Source organism: Anomaloglossus baeobatrachus, chromosome 1 (genome assembly GCF_048569485.1).
Source record: "Anomaloglossus baeobatrachus isolate aAnoBae1 chromosome 1, aAnoBae1.hap1, whole genome shotgun sequence".
Taxonomy (NCBI): Eukaryota; Metazoa; Chordata; class Amphibia; order Anura; family Aromobatidae; genus Anomaloglossus; species Anomaloglossus baeobatrachus.
The window spans coordinates 153,253,768-153,269,311 of record NC_134353.1 but is presented as its reverse complement, the minus strand read 5'-3'; the positions used below and the strand labels follow the sequence as shown (position 1 = coordinate 153,269,311).

The 15,544-nt window shown below is 49.9% G+C and overlaps 2 protein-coding genes across 5 annotated transcripts in view; one reads left to right on the top strand and one right to left on the bottom strand.

The window, feature by feature from the left end:
• LOC142308966 (caspase-3-like) overlaps window positions 1-13,999 on the bottom strand; it is a 68,379-nt gene extending 54,380 nt beyond the window's left edge. Inside the window, exon 1 of the mRNA XM_075347147.1 lies at window positions 13,599-13,999. The gene's annotated coding sequence lies outside the window, so the exon portion shown is untranslated. The remainder of the gene's footprint in view (window positions 1-13,598) is intronic.
• PRIMPOL (primase and DNA directed polymerase) overlaps window positions 13,704-15,544 on the top strand; it is a 103,417-nt gene continuing 101,576 nt past the window's right edge. Inside the window, exon 1 of one of the 4 annotated variants that reach the window (XM_075347144.1) lies at window positions 13,704-14,009. The gene's annotated coding sequence lies outside the window, so the exon portion shown is untranslated. Of the gene's footprint in view, window positions 14,010-14,090; window positions 14,171-14,271; window positions 14,336-15,544 lie in introns of those variants that run through there. The other 3 variants (XM_075347143.1, XM_075347145.1, XM_075347146.1) reach the window with 3 other exon arrangements.

Genomic DNA, 15,544 nt, shown 5'->3' with positions numbered 1-15,544 from the left:
TGAGTGTGATCTGATGTGTGTGTGTGTACTCACCTGGGAATCGGAGCTCCGTGTCAGTTGGGCCAGAGCGAGCGTGCATTGCGTGAGGGGGGCGGGGCCTGCAGAGAGCCGGGGCGAGAGGCCAATCCGTGGGGGGGGGCGGGGCCATGGCGAGCCCAGCGGCCAATCAGCTTTGTGTCACCGTAAGGACACAATTTCGGAGCATGACAGACAGACAGACAGACAGATAGACAGACAGAATAAGGCAAATATATATATATATATATATATATATATATATATATATATATATTATATATATATATATATACACACACACACACACACACACACACACACACAGAGTTAGGTCCAGAAATATTTGGACAGTGACACAATTTTCGCGAGTTGGGCTCTGCATGCCACCACATTGGATTTGAAATGAAACCTCTAGGTTTATCAAACATGGTGTAAAGTGAACCAGTTGACCTTGGCCGCCAGATTCCACTTTTCATTTTCCAAAGAGACTGAAGAATGAAAAGTGGAATCTGATTGGTTGCTAAGGGCAACTGAGTCAGTTTCACTTCACACCATGTTTGATAACCCTATTACACATACTGTCCACCTACTTTTGCACCACTATCTAAAATATTATATATCTATATCTATATATATAATTGCCTTATTCTGTCTGTCTGTCATGCTCCAAAATTGTGTCCTTACGGTGACACAAAGCTGATTGGCCGCTGGGCTCGCCATGGCCCCGCCCCCCCACACGGATTGGCCTCTCGCCCCGGCTCTCTGCAGGCCCCGCCCCCTCACGCAATGCACGCTCGCTCTGGCCCAACTGACACGGAGCTCCGACTCCCAGGTGAGTACACACACACACACACACACACATCAAATCACACTCACTCTCACACACACCTCACACATCACATCCACACACTCACAACATCCTGGGATATCGCTTGCTTCTACACCGGCTCCGTCACGATCCCAGCAGCGCCAGACATAACCTTGCGATGCTGGGATCTTGACGGAGCCCGTGAACGCTGGTAACCATTTTACACATCGGGTAACTAAGGTCCCTTGGTTACCCGATGTGTATCATAGTTACCAGTGTACACCGGCTCCGTCACGATCCCATCAGCGCCAGACATAACATTGCGATGCTGGGATCTTGACGGAGCCCGTGAACGCTGGTAACCATTATACACATCGGGTAACTAAGGTCCCTTAGTTACCCGATGTGTATCATAGTTACCAGCGTACACCGGCTCCCGGTACACATGTGCATTATACTCCTCTCCCCCAGGACTACTTCTCCTATTACAGTCCTTCTATTATACTCCTCTCTGAGTATAATAGGAGAACTATTATAGCATGGGGATGTAGCACGATGGGGGGGTGCGCAGCATGGGGGATGTAGCACGATGGGGAGTGCGCAGCATGGGGGATGTAGCACGATGGGGAGTGCGCAGCATGGGGGATGTAGCACGATGGGGAGTGCGCAGCATGGGGGATGTAGCACGATGGGGAGTGCGCAGCATGGGGGATGTAGCACGATGGGGAGTGCGCAGCATGGGGGATGTAGCACGATGGGAAGTGCGCAGCATGGGGGATGTAGCACGATGGGGGATGTAGCACGATGGGGGATGTAGCACGATGGGGAGTGCGCAGCATGGGGGATGTAGCACGATGGGGAATGCGCAGCATAGGGGATGGGGCATGATGGGGGGTGCGCAGCATGGGGGATGGAGCACGATGGGAGGTGCACACCTCCCCCCAACACACACACACACACACACACACACACACACACACACACGGAACCACAAACACCGCCATACACAGACACACACACACACACAGAGACAACGCTGCACACACACCCAACACACAAACACCGCGGCATACATAAATATACGCACATACCGCACAACACACACATTGCACAAAACATACCTCCCCCCAAAACACACCACACCCACACAAACCGCGCAACACACACACACACACACACACACAACGCGACAGACACACAGCGCTCCACAAACAACGCAACACACATACAACACCGCTCTCACCCCCCGCCACACCCAGACAACACCCAGAACATATACAGCGCCCTACACAAACACTTGGTAACTACACACAACAACATCTATATATATCTATATCTATATCTATAACAAAAATCATACATGAACTACACAATACGTAAATTCTAGAATACCCGATGCGTAGAATCGGGCCACCTTCTAGTCTATATATATAATTGCCTTATTCTGTCTGTCTGTCATGCTCCAAAATTGTGTCCTTACGGTGACACAAAGCTGATTGGCCGCTGGGCTTGCCATGGCCCCGCACCCCCACACGGATTGGCCGCTCGCCCAGGCTGCGCCCCCACACGGATTGGCCAGCCGCTCGCCCAGGCTCCGCCCCCCCCCACAGATTGGCCTCTCGCCCCGGCACCCTGCAGGCATTGGCAACTCGGCCACGCCACGCCCCCCTCACGCAATGCACGCTAGCTCTGGCCCCGCCCCCCCGCGCATTCCCCGAACTGACACGGTGAGTACCGTACTCGCCCCCCCCCCCCTCCCCGGGAGCCCACATCAGCGTACGCCGCCAACCCAGCCGACACTTACCCTCGCATTGCTGGCCTTGCCGCCGTATGCTGGTGCGGGCTCCCGTGCGAGCGGGGGACGGGATACGTTGGTAACCATGCTAGCATAGTTACCAGCGCATCAAGGTCCTGCAGCGGCGGAAGATCCACACGCACAAACATAACAGCACACACACACACACACACATCAGATTACACTCACTCTCACACACACCTCACACACACATCACATCGCATCCACACACTCACAGCATCCGGAGATATCGCTTGCTTCTCGGCCTCGATACTGTGCTGTTGTGACCTTCCAGGACCTGCCGGAGGATCACATGGCCAGAAGCATGTGGTATCTCCGGATGTTGTGAGTATGAGCGTGGATGTGCAATATCGTCAGTGTGTGTGTGTGTCAGTGTATGCGATCGGCTGTGTGTCAGTGTATGCGATCGGCTGTGTGTCAGTGTATGCGATCGGCTGTGTGTCAGTGTATGTGATCGGCTGTGTGTCAGTGTATGCGATCGGCTGTGTGTCAGTGTATGCGATCGGCTGTGTGTCAGTGTATGCGATCGGATCTGTGAGTGTCAGCAGAGGAGCATGGCGTGCTGGAGGAGGCTGGGAGGAGAGAGGCTGATGCTGGAGACAGAGAGGCTGATGCTGGGGACAGAGAGGCTGATGCTGGGGACAGAGAGGCTGATGCTGGGGACAGAGAGGCTGATGCTGGGGACAGAGAGGCTGATGCTGGGGACAGAGAGGCTGATGCTGGCGCACGTTTGGGAGTGCGCAGCATGGCGGATGGAGTACGTTTGGGAGTGCGCAGCATGGCGGATGGAGCACGTTTGGGAGTGCGCAGCATGGCGGATGGAGCACGTTTGGGAGTGCGCAGCATGGCGGATGGAGCACGTTTGGGAGTGCGCAGCATGGCGGATGGAGCACGTTTGGGAGTGCGCAGCATGGCGGATGGAGCACGTTTGGGAGTGCGCAGCATGGCGGATGGAGCACGATGGGGAGTGCGGAGTATGGCGGATAGAGCACGTTTGGGAGTGCGCAGCATGGCGGATGGACCACGTTTGGGAGTGCGCAGGATGGGAGATGGAGCACGATGGGGGGTGCGCAGCATAGGGGATGGAGCACGTTTGGGAGTGCGCTGCATGGGGGATGGAGCACGCAGCATGGGAGATGGAGCACGATGGGGAGTGCGCAGCATGGGGGATGGAGCACGATGGGGAGTGCGCAGCATGGGGGATGGAGCACGATGGGGAGTGCGCAGCATGGCGGATGGAGCACGTTTGGGAGTGCGCAGCATGGCGAATGGAGCACGTTTGGGAGTGCGCAGGATGGGAGATGGAGCACGATGGGGGGTGCGCAGCATAGGGGATGGAGCACGTTTGGGAGTGCGCTGCATGGGGGATGGAGCACGATGGGGAGTGCGCTGCATGGGGGATGGAGCACGATGGGGAGTGCGCTGCATGGGGGATGGAGCACGATGGGGAGTGCGCTGCATGGGGGATGGAGCACGATGGGGAGTGCGCTGCATGGGGGATGGAGCACGATGGGGAGTGCGCTGCATGGGGGATGGAGCACGATGGGAAGTGCACACCTCCCCCCAACACACACACGCGCGCACTGCACAACACACCACACACACACACACTGGGAACCACAAACAACTGCCCTACACAGACAACGCTGCACACACAAATATACGCACATACCGCACAACACACACATTGCACAAAGCATACCTCCCCCCAAAACACACCACACACACACAAACCGCGCAACACACACACACACACAACGCTACAGACACACAGTGCTCCACAAACAACGCAACACACAAACAACACCGCTCTCACCCCCCATCACACCCAGACAACATCCAGAACATGTACAGCGCCCTACACAAACACTTGGTAACTACACACAACAACATCTATATCTATATATATATATATATATATATAACAAAAATCATACATGAACTACACAATACGTAAATTCTAGAATACCCGATGCGTAGAATCGGGCCACCTTCTAGTATATATATAATTGCCTTATTCTGTCTGTCTGTCTGTCTTGCTCCAAAATTGTGTCCTTACGGTGACACAAAGCGGATTGGCCGCTGGCCTCGCCATGGCCCCGCCCCCGCACGGATTGGTCGCTTGCCCAGGCTCCCCCCCACACGGATTGGCCGGCCGCTCGCCCAGGCTCCGCCCCCCACATGGATTGGCCTCTCGCCCCGGCACCCTGCACGTATTGGCAACTCTGCCACGCACCGCCCCCCTCACGCAATGCACGCTCGCTCTGGCCCCGCCCCCCGCACGCATTCCCCGAACTGACACGGAGACACGACTCCCAGGTGAGTACTGTACCCCCGGGAGCCCACATCAGCGTACGCCGCCAACCCAGCCGACACATACCCTCGCATTGCTGGGGTTGCCGGCGTATGCTGGTGTGGGCTCCCGTGCGAGCGGGGGACGGGATACGCTGGTAACCATGGTAGCATAGTTACCAGCGCATCAAGGTCCTGCAGCGGCGGAACATACACATGCACACACAACATACACACACACACATCAGATCACACTCACTCTCACACACACCCATCAGATCGCATCCACACACTCACTGCATCCGGTGATATCGCTTGCTTCTCAGCTGCGATACTGTGCTGCAGTGATCTTCCAGGACCTGCCGGAGGATCACATGGCCAGAAGCATGTGGTATCTCCGGATGTTGTGAGTGTGAGCGCGTATGTGCGTGTGTGTGTGTGTGTGTGTGTGTGTGTGTGTGTGTGTGTGTGTGTGTGTGTGTGTGTGTGTGTGTGTGTATGCGATCGGATCTGTGAGAGTGTCGGTAGAGGAGCACGGCGTGCTGGAGGAGGCTGGAAGGAGAGAGGCTGATGCTGGGGGAGGCTGATGCTGAGGGAGGCTGGAAGGAGAGAGGCTGATGCTGAGGGAGGCTGATGCTGGGGGAGGCTGGGAAGAGAGAGGCTGATGCTGGGGGAGGCTGGGAAGAGAGAGGCTGATGCTGGGGGAGGCTGGGAAGAGAGAGGCTGATGCTGGGGGAGGCTGGGAAGAGAGAGGCTGATGCTGGGGGAGGCTGGAAAGAGAGAGGCTGATGCTGGGAGGAGAGAGGCTGATGCTGGGAGGAGAGAGGCTGATGCTGGGAGGAGAGAGGCTGATGCTGGGAGGAGAGAGGCTGATGCTGGGAGGAGAGAGGCTGATGCTGGGAGGAGAGAGGCTGATGCTGGGAGGAGAGAGGCTGATGCTGGGAGGAGAGAGGCTGATGCTGGGGGCAGAGAGGCTGATGCTGGGGGCAGAGAGGCTGATGCTGGGGGCAGAGAGGCTGATGCTGGGGGCAGAGAGGCTGATGCTGGGGGCAGAGAGGCTGATGCTGGGGGCAGAGAGGCTGATGCTGGGGGCAGAGAGGCTGATGCTGGGGGCAGAGAGGCTGATGCTGGGGGCAGAGAGGCTGATGCTGGGGGCAGAGAGGCTGATGCTGGGGGCAGAGAGGCTGATGCTGGGGGCAGAGAGGCTGATGCTGGGGGCAGAGAGGCTGATGCTGGTGCAGCATGGGGGATGGAGCACGATGGGGGGTGCGCAGCATGGGGGATAGAGCACGATGGGGAGTGCGCAGCATGGCGGAAAGAGCACGATGGGGAGTGCGCAGCATGGCGGATGGAGCACATTAGGGAGTGCGCAGCATGGCGGATGGAGCACGATGGGGGGTGCGCAGCAAGGCGGATGGAGCACGTTTGGGAGTGCGTAGCATGGCGGATGGAGCACGATGGGGGGTGCGCAGCATGGGGGATGGAGCACGGTGGGAGGTGCACACCTCCCCCCAACACACACACGCACTGCACAACACACCACACACACACTGGGAACCACAAACACCGCCCTACACAGACACCCACACACACACACAGACAGACAACGCTGCACACACACAACACCCAACACACAAACACGCGGCATACATAAATATACGCACAAACCACGCAACACACACACATTGCACAAAACATACCTCCCCCCAAAACACACCACACCCACAACGCTACAGACGCACAGCGCTCCACAAACAACGCAACACACAAACAACACCGCTCTCACCCCCCGCCACACCCAGACAACACCCAGAACATGTACAGCCCCTACACAAACACTTGGTAACTACAGACAACAACATCTAAATATATATATATATATATATATATATATATATATATATATATATATATATATATATAGCAAAAATCATACATTAACTACACAATACGTAAATTCTAGAATACCCGATGCGTAGAATCGGGCCACCTTCTAGTAATATATCTCTCTATCTCTATCTCAAGCTCAGTGTAGGTAGGTATGCATGTATTTATGTGTGTGTGTATGTATGTCCACTAAAGGAATTTGCACATTTGCATTTACAATCATGAAATTTTGCACAGACACCCAATGTGACTCAGGGAACATCATAGACTGTTTTGACGGGAAAATTTAACCCCGCGCTTTACAGTTACTCTCCAAAATCCTGCCTCCATTAAACTGAATAGAGGTGGGAGCTACAGGCTATTAATAGCAACTGTCAGTGGTTGCTATAGGAACAAAATAAAATGTTAGTATAAGAAGCTTATGTGTGAGGTAATATGATGTCGCTGGGGAGACGGATAGAGAGAGACAGAAAAAGACAGACAGACCTGGGCAAACAGACAGACCTGGGCAAACAGACAGACCTGGGCAAAGACAGAGACACACATAGAGACAGACAGAGATGGAGACAGACAGACTGATACAAATACAGACAGAGAGATAGAAACAGACAGAGACATAGACACAGACAGACAAAGAAAGACACAGAGAGACAGACAGCGAAACACAGACAGAGACTGGGAGAGAGAGAGACAGTTACTATCCCGGGCAATGCCCGGGTACTACAGCTAGTATATATTAGATATATACACACACACACAAAAAATATTTTTTAATGGCAAAAAAAGTCATTTATATATAAAACGAAAGAAAACTTATCTAAACAAAAAAGTGCAAGTTTATTATAATAAACAAGCAAAAAAGGGATCCAAAAGGAGTATAGAAAACTCATTGAATCATTAAAAATGTCATTTTTGTCCTGCAAAAAATGCGGCACCCCTCAATTTTATTTTCTATTTGTGGCCCATAGACCCAGCTGAGTTTGAGTTCACTGATCTAAACAAAGACAATGTATAATGGACATCTAAAACTGGCTTAAAGTTAACTGAATTTATAAATAAAACTTATCCTAACGGCAAAGTTGGATATTTGAGGTGTCCCAAGACTTCTATACTGTACTTTGGGATTCATCTCTTCATGGGCACGTTAGACCCATCTACAGCGTGTGATCCAAATTCTGGATTAATCAGTGATCAAACACCATAGTAGAACACATCTTTTATGGGGGAAGAAAGTATCATTGTTCGGCAGCACATCCTCTCTTGTAAACAGGAAGTGAGGAGTTCACTAATGAAACTATGGGAAGGAGTGACGGTTGGAACTCCCTCACAAGTCATATTAAAGGAATCTGTCAGCAGGTTTTTGCTATGCAATTTGATGCCAGCATGCTGTAAGGATTAACACACTGAAGTTAATGGTCTCTTATCAACTTCCATCTGTTATCAACATCCGTTGTATAGTATATTTGTAATGTTTGTTTTGGCACCAGAAGCTTATCATTGCTGTGACTGGCTGGCACAAGGGCAACTTGCCCAACTCCACCACCTTCTGTGATTGGAGGCTAAGTGTCTATAGACATTGTACATAGAGAGCCTGAAGCAGCTTTTTCAGTTATACTGCATTGTTAAACCTAAAAAAACCCAAAACTTTGTGTCAGTACTGTGGCACCCAGTATCCTAATTGATAAATTGTTGGTTTTAGGGTCTCTGCCTGCAGAATGCTGCTCTCAGCTTAGATTGCAAAAAAACAGCTGACATATTCTCTTTAAACAATCAATTGTGGCTGTGACAGCTAGTGTTGCAGTTTTATGAGATTTCAATAAGCAATCACAAGATTCAGTCACTCTGTTAGGCCTTCCTCACACACCATTACAGACGGATATTAGTCTAAAATGTCAATTTGGCCAGATATCTGTATATGTGAAAGGTACATTAACTTCCAAGGTGCCCATTTTCTAGCCACAGACAGCACGCAGAGATCAGCTCTCAGAGTCCGGTAACATGCAATAGTCGAGTACTACACACTGCTGCATTCAGACAACATACAAGCTTTTAAAATACAGTTGGAGTGACCGCTGCTAGAAAGAAAGCTGTGACACTGGAAAAACAAGTCCGACAAACACCACCACATTCATCTGCCCTTGTACATGAACCAAGTAGAAACACCACTGTGGATCACATGCGATCTCCAGGCTCTTAAGTGCTGTATGTAATGCAGGATCCTGCTTAACATTAGAACTACTGAGGTAGTCATTTTGACTACTTTGCACTATGTATTTCTATATAGGTGTCACAAGTCCAGTAGTTCTAGTGTTAATCCTGGTACAGCACAACGCGTATACATATACAGTCAGAAGGACAAGTGTGATATAAGAAGGGGTGGATAATACAAGTGATCATATCAATTTGCAGGACCCATAGGTATTCTAAGGCTGCTGGATAGAAGCCCTGCAAACGTCCCATTCTCCTCTAGATTAGTTGGCCTGGGGCGACACGATGTGGGCACCACAGAATAATGATGTTGCTGCTGAATACAGGACCTATTCACTCTTCTCTAAGAGATAAGATGCAAGAAGGGCTCAACTGACAGTGAATACCTGCAGCAAAAAGATTGATTTCTCTCAGTTTGAGCAATAAAATAATAATATTGTAGTTCTGATACCTTTAATGGCTAACAAAAATAAAATAAATGAAGTTACAAAGGCAGCTGTACAAAGCTTGATTTGTAACATAATTTATTTTATTTTTTTTGTTAGCCATTAAAAAGGTATAAATACAAAGTTATTATTTTGTTTCTCGCACTGAAAGTAATCAATCTTTTTTTCAACTGGCTAACACGGTACCAAAACTTTTTTTCACTTTTAAGTAAATAGCCAAAGTCAGAGAAAGTGACAGATGCTACTCCGCATTTCTTGGAAGGCAAAGTCCAAGTCCTGAAGAAATAATAGAGCACATTTACTACATACTACAAGCTTTACAAGAGGGTGTCTCAGCAATATATAGGACAGTAACTAAGTGACTTCCCTGAAATCAGCAGACACAGTCTCCTGGCGTGACTGCACCTAGTATAAAACCCTGTCCTGAAGGCAGATTTATTACGCTGCCACACATTACACAATAACAATCTATAACACATGAATGAGCAACAATCCCCAGACAATACGCTGATCACAGAGGATTCTGCTGCTGGGACCCCGGTGATCAGCTGTAATAGGTGGGAGAACCCAGTAACAAGGGCTCAGCTCCCTGCAGCACCACCACAGGGGAAAAAGAACATTTCACCATCAAATCAATGTCTGTGTATTGAACAGATATGTCAAAGCTCCGTTTACATGGACCAACCAGCGGCATTACATGACTGCAGATTGCTAAAGATTTACAGATCTGCGGTTGTTCAATAGGCTGTTTACACTGGCAGTTTTGTAGTAAACAATGCACTCTGAGAAACAGAGGATAAATCACTCAGTGCGCATCGTCTGCCATTGTTCTTTACAGGGCAAGTGCAATTACACAGGATGATGTGCTGCCGAGAATGAGGATCTTTTAGGCTTCAACTGATGAATGGGCAATTTCCTTGTTTATCAGGTGAACAGACGTCTGTTTACATTGAAATCTTACAGTGTAGGCAGCGAAGCCTGACCTGCGGGACTGCGAGTCTCCTCCACAAGAGACTGCCGCTGCTTGTGCCCACGATTAGGGCTCGGGGCGCTGCGGCCTCTCTTCTGTTCTCCCTGCGGAGAACGCTTACGGCTCTGCAGCAAAGAACTGACACGCTTGTGGCTTGGGAAGCCGCACTGCAGGTCAGTTTACGCTGCAGGCAGTACACGCACAGTGGGCATGTGATTTCTACAAATCCCATCCACTGTGCTTGTACTGTACAATGCAACGTTTTGGACACAGCTGAAACATACTGCGTCCAAAACGCTGTGAACCCTGATCGTTGGCATGCAGCCTAAGGAAAAAGACCCAGTTTGAACATACCGCAAAGTGCGTGAAAGCATGTTAAAAGGGAACCTATCATTTTGAAAATGGAATCCAATCTGAAGGCTGTATGTTGTTGAGTCGGAGGAAATTATCAGGGGTACTCTTGCTGTGGGATAAGTTTCAGTAAAACTTGCATTTTATTCATTCATAGTTTTTCTTATGAGTCGTACTAGTGATTGACAGCTGTCTCTGCATGCACAATTACAAGTAGGACCTCCCACTGGACTCATACATACAAACACCAGAGATCACACTGAATAAAATACAAGTTATACTGAATAGACCATTCTTCTCAGCTTCTCCTCTAAAGTTGCTGTACAAATCGAAGGGAAGTACAACGGGACAGATTTCGCTTAAAAGATGCTGCAGTTGCAGTTCTGTGATGTAAGTTTTGGTTAAAAGAAAAAGGTTTTGGTACCGTGTTAGCCAGTTGAAAAATGATTGATTGATTAAAATTTTGTAGTTGTGGTGGCACAGTTTTCATAGGTAAAACACAAACATGGCACACGTTAGGAATATTTTCGTCCCCCTTCACTAAAAAAAAAAAAAAGTGTTAAAACTACGGTAAAAATATCCTAATCTAAATCCAGCCACAGGGTTTCCATTATCCCAATTATTTAGGCAAAGCATCTTTTTCAAGCACAACACATAGTAAAAGCAATCTTCCGTCCTGTCCTCATTTACAGGATGGCATAATGTAGGCAGTCCTGGACCTGCCATCAGTAAGTGCTGATAATGGCTTTCTTCAGAAGGGTTAGACAGGAGCTCCTGCACGTGACTGAGCGTCATCATGAATCATCACCATGTAAACAGAGGGATGGAAACATGAGTCCTGAGACTGCACAGACACAAAGGGATCCAAGACTAGGGCAGGACGGCGCTCACCACCATGGGAGCTCACAGCAGCAGCACCCCCCCCCCATCACCTCAGGTGACCCCCGAGTGGTAAACAAGCAACATACAGGACGGCGGAGTCACTCCACCCCATACAGCCTGGCACAGGGTCACATTGCTGCCCTATCCTGAGGCTATTCACCCAGGCTGAGACAGTGGCATGTTGGCACTGCCCGGAAACTCTGCACCTGGGGAAATGCCCTGCTGGCTCCTTATCTCTGCTTCTGTCCAGATGGGACACTGACTCCACAGACTGAACCCTGCCCACAGCAAGTGCCACGTGTCCACCCTTCTATGCCTTACCCCTGTACCCTGGCACATTGTATACAGGCTACAACACTACCACTACAGGGAGAACGTGTAATATCAAAAGCTGAAAGAAATACAAGTCTCAGGATTGACAAGGGGCCAACACTACATACCAATATCAGTACTGACAAACATCTGGAGAACTACAGGTCTCAGGATGCACCAGGTGCTAAGACTACATAGTGATACCAGTACTGGCCATACTTCTGGAGAACTACAGGTCTCAGGATGGACCAGGGGCTAACACTGAATACAGATACCAGTACTGGCCATACATCTAGAGAACTACAAGTCTCAGGATGGACCAGGGGCTAACACTACATACCAAAATCAGCACTGGCCATACATCTGGAGAACTACAGGTCTCAGTATAGACAAGGGGCTAACCACTCTATACCAATATCAGTACTGGCCATACATCTGGAGAACTACAGGTCTCAGTATAGACAAGGGGCTAACCACTCTATACCAATATCAGTACTGGCCATACATCTGGAGAACTACAGGTCTCAGTATAGACAAGGGGCTAACCACTCTATACCAATATCAGTACTGGCAAACATCTGGAGAACTACAGGTCTCAGGATGCACCAGGTGCTAACACTACATACGGATACCAGTACTGTCCATACATCTGGAGAACAAGTCTCAGGATGCACCAGGTGCTAACACTACATACGGATACCAGTACTGTCCATACATCTGGAGAACTACAGGTCTCAGGATGCACCAGGTGCTAACACTACATACGGATACCAGTACTGTCCATACATCTGGAGAACAAGTCTCAGGATGCACCAGGTGCTAACACTACATACGGATACCAGTACTGTCCATACATCTGGAGAACTACAGGTCTCAGGATGCACCAGGTGCTAACACTACATACGGATACCAGTACTGTCCATACATCTGGAGAACAAGTCTCAGGATGCACCAGGTGCTAACACTACATACGGATACCAGTACTGTCCATACATCTGGAGAACTACAGGTCTCAGGATGCACCAGGGGCTAACACTACATACGGATACCAGTACTGTCCATACATCTGGAGAACAAGTCTCAGGATGCACCAGGTGCTAACACTACATAATGATACTAGTACTGGCCAAACATCTGGAGAACTACAAGTCTCAGGAAGCACCAGGGGCTAACACTACATACTGATCGTGGTACTGGCCATACATCTGGAAAACTACAAGTTTCAGGAAGCCTGAGGAAAAGAAGATGAGCTCCAGAGACAATAGTACCGATATGCTCCAGAGCACATGACAATTCATGGCTCGCCAGATGTCGCAAAACTACAACTCCCAGCATGCCCGGACGCTTCAGATATGCTGGGAGTTGTAGTTGCCGACAACTAAATAACCACAGAAGTTGCACTGATATCGGCTCCTAAAGGAACTACAACTCCCAGAATGCCGGAAGCATGAGACTTACAGTTTCCACACAGTTTCAAGATTCCTATAAGAAGACTACAAGTCCCGGGCTGCCCTACACCCCGGTAGTATTAGCTGTAGGACTACAAGCTCCATGAGTACAGCCACCCCCGGGTGCTCCTCGGCGGCACATGCCGGGCGCAGCTCTCACCTCCGGGGTCCGCTCCTCGCCGCTTTTTCTTCTTTTTGTCTCTGTCAGAGCTGCGCTCAGGTCTTTGGTTGAGGTGGGCGGGGCTTCTCCATGAAGACGCCTCCTATTGGCTGGGATTTCACATAACAACAACTCCCCGGCTCAGCGCTGGTACCGCGGTATACTGCTGCTTTCACTTGTCCGTATAACGCAAAGCAACTAGTGACGTCATGAGCCCCCAGCCAATGCCTGATGCTAACGGAGATAGCGCCTTTGTTTCCACGGCACCACCTAAACTTCTAGTATCACGTGAGGGAGACGGTATCCACTGTAATGTCTGAGGAAACGTGTCACAGACTTCACAGCGCTGGAGCAGTGTAGTACACTGGGCGTTCAGGTGCATGCAGCCGCCGCTTCCTCGGCATACATCAGGTGACGCCCCTTTTTTCACGGGCAGCATTGATAGGTTGGAGAGCTCGAGAGCTTGACCAATCACATTAACTGAAAGTGGCGGGAATTTGGAGCGGCTGCTGGGCAGATCGGAGATGACGCTGCTCTGTGGTGATGACGTCATGGCCTGAGTGCGGCAGAGAGTGAGTGTGGAGACTGATCCCCTATATTGCAGGGCTCAGGGCTGCGGGCGCTGTATGAGGGGCAGACGTGATGGCGGCACACGAGCCGTCTGCGCTCCAAAGTACACACCTCGCAATGTGGGAGCTCGGTGCTCTGGCGCCCCTGTGACAGCCGGGACACACATGGTTAATGTTTACTTTGAATGCGTCAGTTTTTATAGATTAACCCTCAGCTGGTGAGGTGGGATTTTTGTCCCGCAGCTGGTGATGTGGGGCTTCCTATACCCCGGTGTCTAGGAATCTCTAATTTTACAGAAAATGCAAATATCACGTTTGGTTAATCGTTTTCTTATCGGCGATTGATTACACAGGAGTATAACAAATGTATGACACCCACAAGTATCGGAAAATGTCATACATTGATGATTCATAGCAGCATTTTCCAATGACTGCCAGCTGAACAAATTTCCCTGGGGTGTTGCAAACCCCCCTCACCAGCTGAGGGTTAATACAGGGCTGAACAGTTTCCCTTGTGATTAATGACAGGCGGCACTCCCTTCTACAGCACGCATTATAGGGGTTGGCCATTATTGGGCAGCAGATGTGGCCGGGGTCACTGGAGCCAGAGGGTCTGATCCCAATGTCACTGACCCAAGTCTCTCACGTGACAGATCTTCACACATGTGACGAGAATACGGAGGACATGTATCCTCCATTCTATGAAGTCGTTTTGCGCTGTCATTCGAGTGCCGTCCGGTGATTTCCACACTTCCATAGGCTTCAATGGGTGCGCGCCGTCTGATTTGTGCTCCCCCCTCGCTGTATGGTGCACTATTTGTGAGCTGTCATTAACCCATTATATTACCCTGATTGCCACCACACCAGGGCAATCGTCGGGATGCGTCAGATAAAGCCTGGAATTGTTGCATCTATTGGATGTGACAATTCTGCACGGCTGTGGGCTGGTATTTTTAGTCTCGAGGGGGCAATATTATCCATAGCGCCTCCAATCCTGATGCCAGCCCCAACCGTTTGCCTTTGGCTATATGCGCATGCTGCAGTGTTTTCTGCACACAAACTGCAACCAAAACTGCACCTTGCCAGAGAGAGCCTGAAAATGTAAAAAAAACCCAAAACACTTGTAATGTAGGTGTGTGTGTTTGATGCATTTTTTTGTGACAAATGTTGATAAAAACATTAGAAGAATGAACATGCTGCTTCTTTTTTGTTAAAGAAAATGCTGACAAACTGCAATGTGCGCATAACAAATCTGACTTCTCATAGACTTTGCTGGGGAATCAAATGTCAGAAAGTTCTGACAACAAAATTGCACCAAAAAACGCCCCCCCCCCTTTCTTTTCTATTTTGATGTCCAGCCACGGTAAAGCTCTCATG